Source organism: Nyctereutes procyonoides, unplaced genomic scaffold, assembly GCF_905146905.1.
Source record: "Nyctereutes procyonoides isolate TBG_1078 unplaced genomic scaffold, NYPRO_anot_genome, whole genome shotgun sequence".
Lineage (NCBI taxonomy): Eukaryota > Metazoa > Chordata > Mammalia > Carnivora > Canidae > Nyctereutes > Nyctereutes procyonoides.
Window position 1 is genome coordinate 14,867,884 of NW_026575131.1, and position 19,153 is coordinate 14,887,036.

At 35.2% G+C, this 19,153-nt stretch overlaps 1 protein-coding gene across 10 annotated transcripts in view; it reads right to left on the reverse strand.

Moving 5' to 3' along the window:
* The window catches only part of CNTN4 (contactin 4), a 903,432-nt gene that overhangs the window by 488,543 nt on the left and 395,736 nt on the right, over positions 1-19,153 (reverse strand). Inside the window, exon 1 of one of the 10 annotated variants that reach the window (XM_055344758.1) lies at positions 14,734-14,847. The exons of the other annotated variants lie outside the window; for them this stretch is intronic. The gene's annotated coding sequence lies outside the window, so the exon portion shown is untranslated. Of the gene's footprint in view, positions 1-14,733; positions 14,848-19,153 lie in introns of those variants that run through there. 10 annotated transcript variants of the gene reach the window in all.

Sequence of the window (19,153 nt, forward strand, 5' to 3'; positions counted from 1 at the left end):
ACAGATCTGAGAAGGCTGAAAGAAAGGAGTGTGGGGAGAGGAGATGGGTATGAGAGGTGGGTAGCTGGAGAAAAATACCCATAGTTCTAGACATGGGTAAAATTTGTTAAACATATGGGTGAGAGTATAAGTGAAAAGCTCACTAAAATATGCATATTTTTTTTTAGATTTTATTTATTTATTCATGAGAGACACAGAGAGGCAGAGACAAAGGCAGAGGGAGATGCAGGACTCTATCCCAGGACCAGGCAATCACAACCTGAGCCAAAGGCAAACACTCAGTCACTGAGTCACCCAGGTGCCCCAAATATACAAGATTTTTAATTTCTAATCCCAACTGACATTCTGTATATACAATCCATCACCACAAAAAATAGAATCAAATAATATTACTCAAGTATTTCCTTCATTACTCAGTTTATCTGCCATATACAGCTCTGACTATACATTTTCAATTCTTTCAGAAAACTGGCAGTCAACATCAATTGTGTTACAGATCACATATTTGTTAGTAAGAATATTTATTAAAAGGAAGACCTTGGTGTCTCCAAAATGAAAAGCAAACAAAACAGCAAAATATTAGTGACAAGATTCTGCAAAATGTAAACTAATATATCTTTCTACTTGGTGTTCAACAACTTTAAAATAACATATAATTTACAGTAAAGACAAGGAAGGAGTGCCTAGCTGGCTCAGTCAAAAGAGCATGAACTCTTGATCTTGGAATTGTGAGTTCAAGCCCCACATTGGGTGTAGAGATCATTAAAAAAATAAAAACTTAAAAATAGTGAAGACATGACAATAATTTATATTTTAAGTAAAATATGTGCTTGTTTGATTTCTGGAGCATTTTAAAAACTTACATCCATGTCTTATATATATATACAGTACATATTTTATATATAATATAAAATATATACAACATATAAGATATATACATATGTAGTATTTATATATAATTTTAAAATGTTAATTTTTCAGTCAACTACTTTTTTCCCACTATTTTTCAACATTCAGGTCAAGGATGATAATTTTTGTGGAAGTATCTTATCTTTATTTTTTTCTTTTCAGAGCATAACATGTTTATATCCTTCCTCTCACCTATTTTCAACTGGAAGAAGAAAAAAGCAGTCCCCATAGAATACGTGCAAAACAGCAAATACACAGGAGTGGTAATCAAATGCAATTCAAACAGCTTTCCAAGGTGTACAATGCATAAATAACATCACTATCCCCAGTGCATTGATTCAGCCTCCTCTCTAATAGGTGTTCTGATCTGAGTTCTTATATTCAGTGATACACAGTACAGATCTATCCAATATGGGCATGCCCTATGTTTTCTGACTTCAATTGGCACTTTCAGGGATGAGAAAATATAAACTTGATACTTTTTTACATCTTCAGATTTTATAGAATGGTTGACAAAGCTCATCCACAGTTGCCTATCCTATAATACAAATATTTTAAGCCTCCAAATGTTGATGAGATTCAATTAGATTTTTTTCCCTGAGTTCTTACTAAAATATTTTGTAGCTACTTTTTTTAAAGATTTTATTTCCTTCAGTAATGTCTACACCCAACATGGGGGTTGAACTCAGAACCTTGAAATGAAGAGTTACATGCTCCACCAACTGAGCCAGCCAGGCATTCCTTTGTAAATATTATTTATTCATATTTTATGTATCTTGTGCTTTGTAAGTAGAAGGGATACGTTCCTTGTTTTTACTTTTTACAGGAAATTTACCTTCCTGTCTTGTATTCAAATCTTTTCTCCTTGTATGGTATGGCACTACGTAGTTTGGAAGGTGGGACTAAACTTTAGAAAATATTTATTTTATAGAGACTAAAAAATTTTTAAAAATACATCATTGAGATGGGTAAAATTATTCACTGGGAAGTATTTTCTTTTATAGCTTCTCAAAGATTATCTTCTTTAAAAATCTCTTTTTTGGCATTGGTAAAAAACACACATATATTGGTTAAAAATGTTCAGTTAATGCCATTCTTAAATAATATAAAAACTGTACATGAATGCTCATATGGGCATTATTTATAACAGCCAAAAAATGTTAAAACAACTCAAATGTCCATTATCAGAGGAATGGATAAATAAATGTGATATATCCATAAAATGGAATAATAAAATGGAATATTATTTGGCAATAAAAAATAATGAAGTATTGTTATATGTTGCAACATGTATAAAACTTGAAAACATGACAGGTGAAAAAAGTCAGTTCAAATATGATATAATATATATAGTGATTCCATTAATATGAAACATCCAAAAGAAGTAAATCCATAGAGACAAAAAATAGATGAGTGCTTTTTTAGGGTTAAGGGAGGGTTTAGGAGAAAATAGAAGGGACTGCTAATAGGTAGCGGGTTTCTTTTGGAGATGATGACTATATTCTAAAATTGATTGTAGTAATGGTTGCACAACTCTGAATACCCTTAAAATACTTAAGTAGTTCTTAAGTGTGTTAACTATATTGACTATGAATGATGAGTAACTCTGTAAAGCCCTTTAATATTCACTTGCAAATTTTTCTTTTCTTAATTTTCAAAATCTTTTCAGCAATGCCACAAATTTACAGTGGGTTTTGCTACAGAAATCTTTTCAAAATGAAAAAAATATATGTATTTATAAAATAAAGACTGTTTTGATGAAAATTAAATAAGGTAGGCATTCATCCTGATTTCTACGTAACCAGATGACAATCTAAACATCCACCTATTTTCTGAGGGTTCTGGGTAAAGTAAAACTAAGGAGACATACAGTGTTCATGATAAATGCACCTTTTGGAAAGAATCTCTGTGCTGTTGTTTGTTACCTTCCTGATTCTTCATACTGACTCTCAGTTTTATTACAGGGGTAGCCTTCTGTAAGTTCAAAGCCAAGGTCATGTCCTTTCAGCTCAAATCCAGACTTGAGGCATAAATCTTTCAGAAAAGATCCTTCCACACTTGCATCACAAAGACTCTGACACATGTCATAGTGAAGCAACTTTCATTAAGTTACAGCAATAAATGTACTTTCATTTGACGGACTCTGAAAAATTGCTCTATCTTTCCCCATTCCCATGACAGCTGTCATCATGTCACGAATGGAGAAAAGTTTAAAAAAGAAAGGACTTTCACGTCCCCAACAGTTGTCATGACTAGCAGCAACAAAATATGCAATGTTACCAAGGGGAAATAAACACTGTATAGGAAACTAGAGCATGCATATATTATTTCACTTTCATAAACTGAAGGATAAAAGAGAAACAAACAAACAGTAGTATCATTCACACTACTTCAGAATATTTCATATGGAGCTCATCTGTTCTATCTCTAGTATACATCTCAATTCTATGATTCTGGACAAAGCATGTCTCCTAGTTACAGCATTAATTTTTTTTAACTTTACATGTCTTTAAATAACCATAACATGTGGTTGTCAGGTAAAGAGCTACCAAATCAATTTAGGACAGAAGACAAAAGACTGAGGGCACAAAGCAGTGACTTATAAAATGAGACACCAACTTTCAACCTGACAGACTGATAGAATTGTTGATCTAGAATATTTTTCAGATTTCAAATAACAACACAGTGAGAAAAAGTTGAAAAAAAGATGCCCAAGAAAGAATTCCTTAGTTATAAAACTCAGCGTGTACTGAAGAGGGCATTCAAACTGGTCTTTACTCTTTATTTCTCCAGTATGATGCAGACCCTCATCCTGAATATCATCTTAGACCTGATTATAAATTCAGAATCTCAAGGCTCATTGCAGTTCCACTAAATCAGAATCTGTATTTTCAAACATTAATGTTTGAGAAGTACTGTTGACCATTTTCCCTTGGACCAATGAAATGACATACTTATTACTAATAGCTATCAAGTAATATTAACATGAGAAAAGAAATGTAATATAACACAATACATACTGTATGCTAAATTAATTAAAAGTTCAACACATCAGATCTCTCATGTGAGAGCTTTGCTAAAGCCTTAATATTGATGTCAGGTTAAGAGATATTTTAAATCAGTTGATATTTAAGACTACATCATCTGTTAGAGTCTCTGTGGAAAATGCAACAACCTTGTTAAAACTGAGTATAGATCTTTAACCTTAAAATAGTATATCAATTTAATGCTAAGTCATGCTGTAACTCTGCATAAGAAGGCAGTGTTTCTACAAACATGATGATCAGAAGAGTTGGGGGTGGATGGGTGAAATAGGTGAAGGGGTTTAGTAGTACACTTACCATGATGAGCACTGAGTAATGTATAGAATTACTGAATCACTATATTGTACAGCTGAAACTAATTTCACACTGTATGTTAACTACACTGGAACTTTTTTAAAAACTAGAAAAAATTAAATTTGTAAAAATTTCAAAAACTAAGGAAGGTCAGTCTTCTAAACTATAAAAGGCAAAGAGCCTGTATTGTGATGGTGGGTAAGGTGATACACTTTGAACTGACCGGTATATATAACAGCTGCTTAGGAAACCATATGCTTACCAAATCCAGTTATGTCAACAGATGATAAGCCTGCCCATTCACACTGAAATAAACCTTTGACTGCTCTGTTTAAATGAGGGAGTGAGTTGGAAAGCCATTGAGCCTGAAGGCTCTGAACATTAACAATCATCCCTCTTCTTGTTTCCTGGGAGGGGGTCATGACCACTTTACTGATGCTCAGAACCAACTCTCTTGTAACAGGCACTACCACTTTTATGCCTCTGAAAAAAATGACATCAGACATCCCCACAATTAATTGCTCCAGAGTTTTCAGACCTCAGAAATCAAGGGAAAAAAAAAAAAAACCATAAAACTGTCATCTACTCAGTAAATGCCTCTAACTGGCTACTTCAAAACTTAGGTAAGCTCCTATATTACCCAAAAGGAAGTTAGAAAAAAGAAAAGTCAATAGCCTTTGGGAAAGAAATTACAAGGCAGTCAGACACTATATATTTTAGTACCAATTTTGTTTTTACACATTGAAATGAAAGAGTGTACTAAGAACCCCTTTGCACTTAGTTGCTATAATATTTACTTACAAATTATTATCTTTAATAGTAACAGCACTTTGCAGTTATAAAACAACTTGTTCCAAAAAGCTCAAAATGTTTCCTCACATATTAATTCAACTCTACTTAAGAACACATCCTAGGGAGTGATGGCTACCCCATTTCGAGGGTATAAACAGGGTTATGAATAGGTTTCAAATTAGTCGGCTTGCTCAATTCAATCTTTTAAAGCAGGTGGAAAGGAAAGCACCTGTGAGGGACCTGTAGGGTAGGTAAAGGTCTAGCTTTTCTGTTAGAGGCGAAAAGAGGGAGAGGGCTGCCTTGGTAACTTGGTGGCTTAGTCACAAAAACCTAGTCATAAATGAACAAACAAACAAAAAGTATGCCCCAATTCCTCAGCTATTTTAGGCCAACCAAATTCTAGGTCCACAAAAATATCTGGAAAATTGTTTTGTTCATCCATATCACATGGCCTGTATATGATGAACTTAAAGAAAAGTCCTTAAAGAGCATAGGACTTTTAGCTGGAGACAAGAGCCAAAGGGGCTAAAGGAAGCAGTGGATATTGAGAGACAGAAAAGCAGCCATAGCTCCCCGGGGTGACCTACAGAACATGTCCCTCCCTTTTCTTCACAGATACATGCCCATTCAGGATGCATTTAATTTGGGCAATTGAGCCCTGCATCTGCCTTTGGCTCATATCATGACCCCATGGTCCTGGGATTGAGCCCTGCATCAGGCTCCCTGCTCAGCAGGGGAACCTGCTTCTCCTTCTCCCTCTTATGCATGCTCTCTCACACATTCTTTCTTTCAAATGAATAAGTAAAATCTTATTTTTTTTAAAAAAGAATGCATTTAGTTGATAAGGCAATAATTTTTTAGCTCTTTTGTTCAGTGCTGTATCCTTACAGCCTAGAAGAGGGTGAGGTAAATAGCTGACATTTAATTAATAATTTTTAAATGAATGAATGGATGTAGGCCAGCAGTCCTGCTAATTCTGTCAGCTGCACAGGTCCACAAGGAAAATGCCTATGCCTAAACATCAAAGCATGTGTTTCTTGTTTTCTTTTACCAGATAGAACTTCTGAAATATCTTATGCAAAACTAAATAGCATATGGGCTGTGTCTTGAAGTCAAAACAATCAGAAATGAGACCATCATTTTGTCCCTTAAATGTGATGCAAATGTCTGCAGATTTCCTCTACTTGCCTGGTTAGATATATGCTCGGTGAGAGTCTATAGAAAGTTAGACTAAAAAAAGAAAAGAGAAAAAAATAATCAACTTATTCCTTTTAAAGCAGTGTAAATTATGTTTGGCAACTTTAGTGCCAAATAAAAATCAAATAAAAATACTACATGTTAGTAAAACCAATAACTATAATTATAGTATATTAAATTAAATTACTCAGGTATAGCAGAATATATTTATTGATTGAATTTTGTGATATTTACTTCATCTTTTTATCAGTAAAATATGAGTTCTTAAATTCAACTCCTACAAAGTGACAATTCATATGACATGGTAGAGTTTAAAACAAGCTTTATAGGAATTCTAATATGCTTTGCTCTGCTCTCCCCTTAAATTCATCCCTAAAAGTACACAGGATACATTACTAATGCCCTTTCCATCTTTTAGGTACACTACATGCCACGTCATGCTGTAAAAGCCCATTGTTTTCTCCCCTACCAGTGAGTATTCTTTCAAATAGCTTATAATAGAGTACATAAACTGAACAGGTATGGATCTGATATATTTGTTTTGGCTTCAAATATTTAAAGACAGATAGTAATATTTAAAATTTGTGACATGTGGCAACACTGGGCTGACTATCCTATATAATGATAGCATGCAAGAGGAACACTTATGTGCTATTCTGACATCACCCTGTGCTTTCCTTATTTTCTGACATCTGGTCTGCTTCATTCATTCATTCATGCCTGGCTTCTACAGGCCTTTACTTTTGGATTCTCTGGCTTTCAGAGTTCCTACATCATGAAATGTGCATAAAATCTGAAGAGAAACTCAAGAGTGAGTTTTTTGTCAGGGAAAGAGCACCATATGGGGCTCTGGAAACACTAGGCTCCATTCCTAGTCATACTACTAGACAGCCATTTTATCTTGGGTAAGCGTCCAAGCCCATTAGAAGGGAGTCAGACGAGACAATCTGTAAATAACTTCCAGACTGGAAATTCTGTGATTTCATGTCCCTATCTCCTTGTTTGCTAGGCTGGCCACACTTGAACACACAGGAAATAACCTATGGTAGTGTCACTTGCATGAGACAAGGTCTGCTATATTTGAGAAGGAGTTCTAAAACTGTTTATCCAAAAATTTTTTTTAATATCTTAGCCTTGTCCTAAGCAATTGTATCTGTAAAATAATGTATTTTATTTACCAGTTACATATTTTTCCATTAACATGTTCATAAAAATATCTACCTAGATATTACCTAAAATTATCACATATTTCACCAGACGTATTTGGTTCACAATTTGGGAAAAACTCCCATGTGAAGTCGAAAGTTTATTAAAACAGTTACTTTAGAGAAATTATCAGAGCCTTTGCCAAACTTTCAAACACCTTCCTATCTCTACCTTCCAGATTACTTTGAGATTGAAAACTGCCATATACAAACTCAAAAATGTTTCTCAGGTGAAATATTTTACTCTATCACTTTATATAAACATCTTGAATATTATTCACATGATATGAAAATGATCTGGAAAAAAATATACTAAAACCAATGTTATCATTCATCTGTGGCTCCTGATGAAAATAGTCACAAAGATTTTAGCTTACATGTATACACAAACACACACACACACATACCTGAGAAACTGTTTTTCTCCTAATAATCTAGGTAAGAAGGTTTAAAAGTAAGTCATTTTTAAAGTTTCACATCTCTTAAATGTACTCACATGCCACAAAAGGTAGTTTCAACAAGAAATATAATACTACAAGAGAGGTTAACAACAGCAATCAGCTGAATACCCTTGTGGATTCCTGCAGGGAGAAATGGGGCGGGGGTGGTGGTGGTGGTGGTGGGGAAACTCCAGGGAAGGATTGTGTCAGTCTAAATATGCTGCTATTCTTCTTTCTGAGCACACAGCCAGACAGCTGGCTGGAAGAGTCACACACCTTAAATTACCAGATTCACACTTAGCACACACATCATAAAGATGCCAGAGACCATGTTTGAACACATAATTTGTTCTCTTCTGGGAGATGGTGGTTGTTTCCCTCTCTGGTGTCAAGCATGATGCCTGTGTGTGAGCAACTCTACCAATATGAAAGACGCTCAAATGCATTGAATTCTAAGCAGCTTGGGAGTAAAGTTCTTGCACATAGCTGTGTGTAATTAGTGACATGCCTCATTTAGAGGGTCATGTCTAGTAGACAAGGGTATTTATCTGAATGTTTCAGAGACCTAAATATATTAATTTCAACATAATGCTTAGTGGAAGAAAAGCGAAGTGAAATGATTTCAAGAAGTCATTCAGTATTATGGAGTATTACACCCTACAAAAAGAACTTTACATTTATTCCTTGGATAGTCAAAGGGATCTAATAAAATTGACTTCCTGAGACTTAGGCATCTACCCATGTCCCAAGACAATCTAAGATAACACAGGTAAATGGTATGTGGTATGTCTTGGGAGAGGAAGATCATAAACACAGATATTGTGAGAAGGATCAAGGCAATTTTAATTCACTAGCAACTATAAAAACAGCTACACAATTTGCATATATGCTTATGTATCATCATCTACCTAAACAGAATATCTATGTACACTACTGCAAAAATCCTCATTAAAATAGGACAGTCTACCTCTGGTATCATAATAACACTTCATTTAAGCTAATTACATTTTTAAAGTTTGTTAGGGCATCATATTAAAGAGCCAAGAGTATTCCTTTTTCTGTATATCTCTTTATTGATGTAAATTTCTTAAAAATCTGCACAGTAACTTAACAATACCTATGCCTACTATTTTGAAATTAGTTCCAGTGTCCTTAAACTCAAGATCTTTCTCCTTCAAACCATTTTCCTGTGTAGGAAAGCCACATCTCTTTCAACTGCAATCTACTCCTTCCTCTATTTCCTTATTTACATTTTTTTCCAGGATACTCACATATCTACCCCTTGATATAGGGTTTCCTTCTGGAGAGACTTAAATCTGTCTCCTTTAGTCCCCTTTGCCAAATGCCTGGCACAGGCAGCTTCTCTAAATTGTCATATCCTTAGAATCTGTAGTCCTGCATTTTATATCTAACCATAGAAATACTTTATTCTTTTGCAGTTATTTCTGAATAGCTCCTCTCAGTATTAAATCATCCTGTTCCTTCCTTGAAACAACAGAGAGATTTCATGCTAATATGCAGAAGGACTCTCATTTCTACTTTGGAAAATAGGTGAAGACATGTGAAACCATGTACAGAATCCAGAGCCATGCCTAAATCTGATTTACAACTCTACCTTTTTAACTACACAATAAAACAGTCTGATAAACCACTGGAGCTATTAACTATGTGATATTGAATTGAACATCTCAAGTTTTCAGAAGCATTGGTTTAAAACCAAAAGCAGTGCCCCTGGAGCTGCCTAGTAACTTTATAATCAAGGGTTTGAAAGCACAAATTATCAAACATATCTGTCACCATTCTATTTTTTGCATAGAAAAAGTCCGTAAGTACAAATCATTTTGGTCATAGAAGGATGCACGACTACAAAATAGAGGAATTGTTTCACATTACTGATTTTACTCACAACAGGGCCTGCTGCCTGAAAAGCAAGGATATCTACCCAATATTAGAGATTTGGAAAATTAACTTTATGCTTTGCATGGATCACATCAAATATAGTCTACAAGTCAATAAGAAATAACACTAAAATTCAAACTCAAGAATAGTAAGCCACATATACAGGGATTTCCTAGTGGTAAAATTTGAGGGAAAATTTAATATTCCAACTTCCATTTAAAAGAGTCATAACACTACTCTATTCTGGAATAGGAAGTGGAGCCAATCCAAGCTATTACTGTCATCAAAAGGGCATTTACCATCCATCTTCAAGTACATTAGTTGTTAAAAATATATATAAATATTGTTCACTGTTAAGAAGATTATTATTTGGTAATTATTTTGTGCCATTCCAGCTATCCAGGCAATGTATATTTATTTCATTTAATAGTGAAAGAAGCAAAAAACACTGCCATCCTTGTACTACAAATATCAATTCTGAAATAAATTCAGTTTCTTCTAGTACTCACAGTAAAGACATACAGAGGAAATTTACTCACAATTTGGTCTGAGCACATCAAGAAGCCCAAGCACCATCAGTAGCAAATTTAGTAAATTCACAAAAAAATTTTGTAACTTTTAACAGTCTTCATAGCAATAAATAGTCCAAGATCACAGAAAAAGTGCCATAAAGAAAATTTTCCATGAATTTTTTAATGTGCTTTAAATTACACAAAGCTGATCACTTGTTTATGGTGTCAGGTATATACAGTTGATCCTTGAACAACATGGGTTTGAACTGCGTGAGTACCCTTAGAAGTGTTTTTATTTTTGTTTTATAGAGTATCATCCTATAAATGTATTTTCTCTTCCTTGTGATTTTCTTTTAAGAATCTCTAGCTAACTTTATTGTAAGAATACAATTTATAATCATATAACATAAAAAATGTGTTAATCAACTGTTTATGTTATCAGTAAGGCTTCTGGTTAACAGTAGGCTATTAGGAGTTAAGTTTCTGGGGAGTCAAAAGTTTATGTAATTTTCAAGTGTGCAGGGACATATACCTTACAAAATACATGTTAATCAGCTGTTTATGTTATCTGTAAGGCTTCTGATCAATATTAGGCTATTAGTAAAGTTTTTGGGGTGTCAAAAGTTATACATAGATTTTTGACTGTGTAGGGAATCAGAGCCCCTAACACCTGGGTTGTTCAAGGGTCAAATCTATTTCTTTTTTTTTTTAAAGATTTTATTTATTTATTCATGATAGTCATACAGAGAGAGAGAGAGAGGCAGAGACACAGGCAGAGGGAGAAGCAGGCTCCATGCAGGGAGCCTGATGTGGGATTCGACCCCGGGTCTCCAGGATCGCGCCCCAGGCCAAAGGCAGGCACCAAACCGCTGCGCCACCCAGGGAACCCTCAAATCTATTTCTTATTGAAATCACCAATGGCTTTTCTTTTCCATACAATTAAATAAGACAGTCATTTCTTGGGGAAAAATAAAATCCTTGGTACTTTTTTCTTCTTTTTTTTTTTTTTTAAATCAAGCTCTTTAGTATCCTACTGCATTGAAGTGTACACTCATTTGTGAAATTTTTTGTTTTATTTTAAATTAATTATTGTTAGCTTAATACAGTTGGATAAACCCATTTAACCACCTACAGTTTAGAATTTAAGGTAAATTATTCTCTTACTTTAAACATTAATATAAGCAATTATATACACATATACACACATCCATAACTTTCAGGTCCTTTCTGCACACCCATGTCTAGGATTAAGTAAATGTAATACACAACAGAGCAGGACATCATCATGTACTTTATATCTTGATGATGTCTCATAAGAGAAGGTGGCAAACAAACAGGTCAAAGAACATTCCCAACTTTGTTTCTGTTTGACTTTAGAACAACTCACAATAAAAAGGGGGGAGAGGACAGGAGACAGGGTAGAAAGGGACAGTATAGGGATAAAGAGAAAGCAGAAGAAAGGAAGAGAATTAGAAGAGAGGAGAGAGAGAGAGAGAGAGAGAGAGAGAGAGAGAGAGAGAGAGAGAGAAGGGAAGAAAATAAAGAATTCTAGTAACATTTTGCTTTACATGACAATTAAATCACATTTCACTCAGTCCCTCGGTAGTCTGAAGGGCTTTCCAGGAGTGAATGAGAGGTTAGAATGATGTGTCATGAAATCACAGACTTCCGAGACAGTATCTTGGAAATCATTCCTCATTTTACAGGAGGAATACTGAGGCAGAGAGAGGTAAAGTGGCTTGTTAGAGCTTGCACAGCAATTTGAAAGAGTTTCACTCAAGCTTCCAGTGTTATTATTGATCATTCATTGAGTGGATACTTTGACAATGCATAGTAGTCAAGACTTGCTAATATTTAAAATCCGCCAAAATGTTCAGGGTTATTAAATTCATTTTCTTTGTTCCACCATATTCACTTTGAAGTTATTGTAGAGGCAGTTTACAGAGTTTCATTCTGTACCTCACGTTTGCTAACCCAACCTATCACAGAGGGCTGGAGTGCAGTTTGTGAGCAAGGACGACCTGCTTACAACTGTTGCTCAGGATGTTGTGACGTCCTCTTTGTGCTTATCCCAGCACCTCTGGGGACAGATAAAACATTTGCAAAGGGCCCAAAGCACACACTGCCAGGGGCTTTACTCTCTTCTGATGAGTCCCTTGTCAGAATTTCCTCCACTTTGTTCAATCTCAGCATCTTCTTGATGCTGAGGCATATACTGTATTCAGAGTAGTACAGAAACTATCTAGATTTGTATGCATACAAACACATATAGAGACATACTATCTTTACATATAAAATATAAGCCTTTTCCTCTGTTATCTTTTACAACATTTTACATTTATTTTGAAGACCAATTAAAACGCTAGGGCTTTAAAAGCACCCCCTTACAAAGCATATTTAACACACATCTGACTTCCCCATCTGTCAAGTGGCTAGACCCTAAACTAACTCCTGGAGCATCCAATCCCCTTTTTTACAGATTAAGTACAACTGGGGAGAGATCATTCCAATTTTTAGAAAATACTCAAAACACTTCTAAAGTAACAGAAGCACATTATAAATCTTGCAAAACCTCTTATAACTGTGATGACCAGCCACAAAAATGACTAACATCATGAGATGAAATTTCTAAATGTTTAATGGAAAATAAAAATCAAACTTAACTACTTCAGAACAATACTTCTTTACAAATGGTAAAAATTCCTACTACATAAAAAAATTGGACTACCTTCTCTTCTTAAAATTTTAAACAAGGTAACATCTTTGCAAGATCATATACTTGCACTAGTTAGAAAAACACCAACTTTTTTTTTTTTTAAATAGCTGAGGTTTCCTCAATCAGTAATAATCACTTTAAAAAGTCAGCTACGTTTTGAAGGCATGAGGCTATTCTTTTGTTTAGGGGAAATGTAACCATCAAAACCACTTGCCTGCATTTCAGATTTCAGTTATTCACATCCTTAAACACACTTGTATTTTTCCAAAAACAGAGTTCTCTGCACAGACAGCCCTGGGACTGCTCACTACCTAGAGGTTAACACAACCATTCTCCTTTTGCTCCATCTGGACAGATGTTAAATGTTTTTTATTAGCTTGTTACCTTTTCCCTCCAAACCTCAAGGCCTGAAAATGCCTGTGCTCAGGTAGACAACCATCTATTTTAAGTCTTCTCTCTCTTGTATCGTTCCTATCAACCAAATCTAATGAGAACATACTCTGTCCCCACCAGTGAGACACTTTCATACTTCACAGCTTGTGGTTTTTCTCCGCTTTGAGACTTACTGCCTATTCAGGAAAATTGTATTTCCACTCTGGAAATTACAGGATCCTCTGACTCTATGGTCTCAAGCTCATTGAGGGCACTTTGATTCCCCTTTTCAGGAATGAATGATTTCAAGTTCATTTTGGTCCACATCAGCTCTGGCCATTGGTTCAGGCAGTTCAAGCCTCTTCTATTCAAATTCTATTCTTACAACAGCTCAATTGTTCTATGTTCAATCCAGGAAGAAAAGTGTAATTTATATTTAGGTTAGGGAAACCCAGACAAAAAATCCACATAGCCCTTTCCATAGTGATAACAATCTTTAATTTCACTATGCCATTGATCATTTGAGAGACATTATGCAAACATTATCAACAATATTAATTTCTAATATCATTTTCATGATCAATTCTTCTTGCAAGGATAACAAATATTAATTTGACAGATTGCACTTGGAGACACATGAAAGATAAATGAACTCAGATTTTAAATTCTTTTTGCTTTTTAATTAACATCACTTCATAAAAAGTGGCACATTCAAAAGCAAAACTGAGCTAAAAAATAGCCTCTTATTTTGAAACACTGACCCTCAGCATGAAGGAGGAGATATACAGTTTATATTTGCAAATATTCCTAATATATCATTTCCACCCCTCACCCCGGCAAAGTTTCTAAACAGCATGCAACTGAAAAACAAGAGAAACTTTCCTGTTTCTACCTTTCTTAGTGGCAGCAGAGAGAAGCAAAATAAACTATCTTAAACAAATTCTGGAAATAATGACACATGCTTCTTTTATACATAAGTGCATGTAAAATGATGTCTTCACATATGTATTACTTTTACTTACATTTTTCTTGCAACGGTCAGAGATAAAGAAGAAGATAAACATATGCTCTAACCATCCTGAGCACAACGGAAAATGCACCCATGCTTCCAAATTAAAAATAAAACCAGTAATTCTTAACTTCTATAAAAGCATTCTGAAAGATCTCTTATTTTCCTGTATGAATGAATTATAAAAGAGATCTGACAGAAACAGCAAGCTCTAAACAGATTACACTCTGTCTCACCAGCTTGATTCAACAGAGTGATGGAACAGCAAATCAAATGCAGCTTGCAAAGTCACATTCACATGGAGCTGTAGGGAGAAAGAAGGGGGAAAAAACCCTGATACTTACAGACTGTAAAGTAAAATGTCCCAGTTTCGCTTTACATGTTACAGCAAATCAAACAGAGATTTCAGCTCTCAGCAAGTCCCTGCTTCCTCTACACTGATCATCCACGCAGAACAGGCCCTTATGGATTGCTTAGGCAGCTGGGAGATAATGGGACCATATTCTCAGCTGGGACTAGATATGCTGAACTGCTCTCCGCTGCGTGCTGCATGGCTCTCAGCCAGCATTAATCAAGGAGGACCCAGCTTCGTGGCTGTGTTCCCCAAAGGATCGACATAATTAGCGCATGAATCAAAGACGCACACTGGGAGAATCACACACATCTCTAACTGGCTCTGCTCACATCGAACCTGATTAGGAAATCAAGTTGGTTCCCTGATCAAATGTGTTCAACCTTTCAAAAATAGAGAGACTCACACAGCTGTTTATAGATTTCAAGGGAGGGGTAGAGATTAAGGTTTCCTTCCCAATGGGCAATTTATGTAATTCCTCAACTATAGAACATAATTACACTGGTTGTTTGGTGCATATGGTGGATTTGTCCTGTGATTTGGTTTGTCTGTTAGGGTTTTTTTTTGTTTGTTTGTTTGTTTGTTTTTGTTTTTTTTTTTTTTTTTTTTTTTTTTGCTGCTCCCAGGAAGACTACAGGCTGCAGTCTCATTTCCCCTATGGATTTTTTGAGACATGCATTTGTTTATTCTTTGCAGGTCTAGACCCTGGGGACCCTAGTTGGACTAAAGGTGGTATCTATGGGGGCATTTAATATCCCCAAAGATATGCGTCCTCTTAAGTACTGGCAGTCCAGCTCATTCAAAACAGAGTGTTTAGCATCGTACTTGCTAAAGTATTCTAAAAGGAACTACAAGTATTCTAAAAGGAACTCTGATGTTGATTGTGCTTACATAAATGAATGCTCTTCATTACTTGTCCTCATGGTGATGCAGTTAAGAGTTGCAAAGTGGTAATAGCATGCGGACAGGCTTGGTTTGCAAAGTAGAGATTTTAGTATTTGAATGTGAACAATTTTTAAACAGATCATTTTACCAAAACAGTGCCACTACACTTTTGTCCCTATATGCTACCTGCTACCCCTGAAGACCTTTTATACATGTAAATTTGACCTTAGTTAAGCAAATCTGAGTTAGAGATGTAAAGCACTCTACATGAGAGAAAGAGGCTGTGATCAAGGCACCCATGGGGTGATTTCAAATTCTATACCCACAAAGCACCTAGTAGTTAGTTAATGACCCTATATGATAAAAGGGCTAGGAGAATCTAGGCAGAAATCTAAGTTGTAATTCTCAGTTTGCTATACAATCAGGTGATCTACAAGACACTTTGCCTTTCTGAGACTTCGTTTTCTTATCAAACAGGGTTTAGTTCAGACCTCTGAGGGTTCTCACAGATATAACATTCTAATTGTTCTAAGAATTAAAAAGTAGACCTCCTTTAGCTTACACTTAAAAAAAAAAAAAGATCTGATCTATTTATTCACGAGAGACACAGAGAAAGAGGCAGGGACATAGGCAGAGGGAGAAGCAGGCTCCCCACAGGGAGCCCGATGTAGGACTCAAAGCTGGAAACCTGGGATCATACCCTAAGCCAAAGGCAGATGCTCACCCAGGCAACCCTAGCTTACACTTCTAACAGCAACCAGAAAAATGGGAATAAAATAAAGATATACTTCAACAAAACAAAACAAAACAAAACTGTCCCAAATGTAGGAGTCTCTGATACCTTTGTGGGTACCAGGATAAATTGGCTAATAAGCAGCTATTTTAGAGAACTGAAGCCATTATGAAGTGTGAGTAAATTATAAATGTGTAAGAGAAAAAAAGGCTGAGCAGAAAATAATTTTATCTAATTCCTCAGTAATTATATCTACTAACTGTAAAACTGGATGAAAAGCCAAAAGTCCAGGTAGATACTGGTCTTCATGAGTCAACTGCCAGAATACTACAGTTCATGGGGAGAGAGTCTTTTTATATTTAATGAAATTATTCTTTCTTATGCTCCTACTATTGAAAAGTAAAGTCAGGGCTTCTCCTCACATTATCAGTTACCTTTCTTATGTGGAAAAATGTGTATCAACAAGGTCAAAATCACACAAATTGTCTTAGGGTTTTGGTACGGCCTTAGGGAATAAAGGGAAAATCGACATTTTTATGATCTTTTACTCAATATCCAGAAAAGTAACTCACTCCAAGGACAGAGGCTCTCGTGTAAAATGCATCCTGCCAGACCTTTTCACGTCCATTACAAACTCAGTTATTCCAAACCAGATACAAGGCCTCAAGCAAATTTACTATCAAAAGTTAATAGCAATAAAACAAAGTGGAGGATGATGAAACAGTATTATTGCACTTTTAAAAAATTTTACTTAACTTTGAGTAATTTTTTGTTGGTTCAACATGCTTTTAGAAGTATTTTCAATCAAGTTTCTCTCAGATAACCTATTTCCTTATTTCTTTAAAGTATTGTTACAATTTGTCATAAATTGTAAAATGGCATAAATTTCATGTTTGTTATTTTTATCTGGCTCATTATTATTGAGACTTTAGCACATCTACTTCACGCGGCTCATGTGAGGTGCTGACAAAAATAGGTTAATTAAATAGCAATTGTGCATCTCAGTCATATTAGCAAACATATTGCTGCAGTAAATGAAAAAAGGAGCAAATTAAAACACTAAAGTGTTTATTCAGTGGTACAGTCAAAATAAATAGTTTAATTGGTTTTAAGTTCTATTCAATTCCTGTTTGGCTGGTAATTACTTTGATTCATCTTTGATTATGATATGTGATAGATTCACTTTGACATCATGTGATTTGCACTTGTTTCTAATGGTAGGTGATAATTACTAACTAAAAATTTCTAACTTCCATCAATTCTTCATACATTTCTCCCCTGAGACATAGCATTTAAAATATGAAGTGGTTTATAATAAAAGCCTAAATCTGGGAAATGTCTGATATTTCTTTCCTTTAAGGTCAAAGTCAACATTAATGTCAAAATAAATATAGCAAAGAGGAAGAGAAAAAGAAAAAATGATTAGCAACTACAAACAAAAGAAATTATCTTCACAAAGACAGCATAGCCTGATATATTACCTCAGAATGTATTTCAGAAGCCAAAATATATACAGAGATTATTTTAGACTTTGCATAGAAATTGCAAGAAACTGCATCTCTTTGGGACTTTGAAGAGTCTGCAATTTTAACAACACTCTTGTCAAGGCTAATAAGAACCTGGGGAATGGGGCTCCTGAGGTCTCTTTCTGGCCATAACACAAGATTCAGCAAGTTAAATACAGCTCTGAGCCTCAGCAAATCTAGGGGCAAAATGAAAGTTATGGCAATAATTTCCCAACAGGTTGAAACTTAATCAATATCTTTTAATGTTTTGGAATCTTCAGCAGTAAGTTATCTGATATGCATACAGCTGCTCATTGTTTCTTCTAGAAAGTATTCCTATTTCCTATTCCTTGCCTCACTCACTAAAAGTCAGAGTCAAAAGCTAAGACAACTGTGACATTTCTCCAGCTGAGAACAAAATTTCAAAGGAATGAATGGTTCAGAAATCACTGCCCAGGGCACCCACTGGAATGACAATCTAAGCAGCTTGACTGGACTTTCTTTTCCAATCAAAAGCAATGGAGCCAGTAATAAAATAATCGAGAAGCAAGACAAAAGTATGGATCCACATGAGAAGTCTGTGGCCTTATCTCTTTTCCAAGAAGTAATCAGATACCTGTAAAAATGACTCACAGAGACCAGGGTCACAAAACAGTCTATAGGAAAAAATAGCCATTTTAAAATATTATGTCACAATGACATAAAATTGTCCTATGAGCTAGATAAAAAAAAAAAAAAGCAAAATGCCTCAATATTTATCTGCTGCCAGTTGGAGCATGTGGAGTAACCATTAGCAAAAAACGCCTATTAATTTAAGGTATGCATGTACATACATGTGTGTGAGTGTAGAGAGAGGGAGACAGCAAGAAGAGGAGGGACACATTATAGAAAAATTGTTCTGTAAGTGGTATATCTCATTTACTCTCTGGAGTATTTATCCTTATTATAATGGCTAGAGAACACATACAAATTTTCTTATCATCTAAAGAGAAAAAATCCTTTTACTCAGAAGATTCTGATTTTCCTTGTAACAAAGATAGAAAGCTTTGAAAGACTAGTTTTTAACTGTCACAACTGAGGGTGTAGGTGGGTGCTACTGGCATCTAGTGAGTAGAGGCCAGGGATGCTGCCAACCATCCTATGGTATGTAGCCGACTCTGAAAAAAAAAAATTATCTGGCCCAGTAAGTGAATAATGGCACATTTGAGAAACCCTGACCAAAGGGAAGCATGTGGGATCCTCACAGTTAGAATTTCGAAGAATTCAGGGCTGAGATTAAAAACTGACCA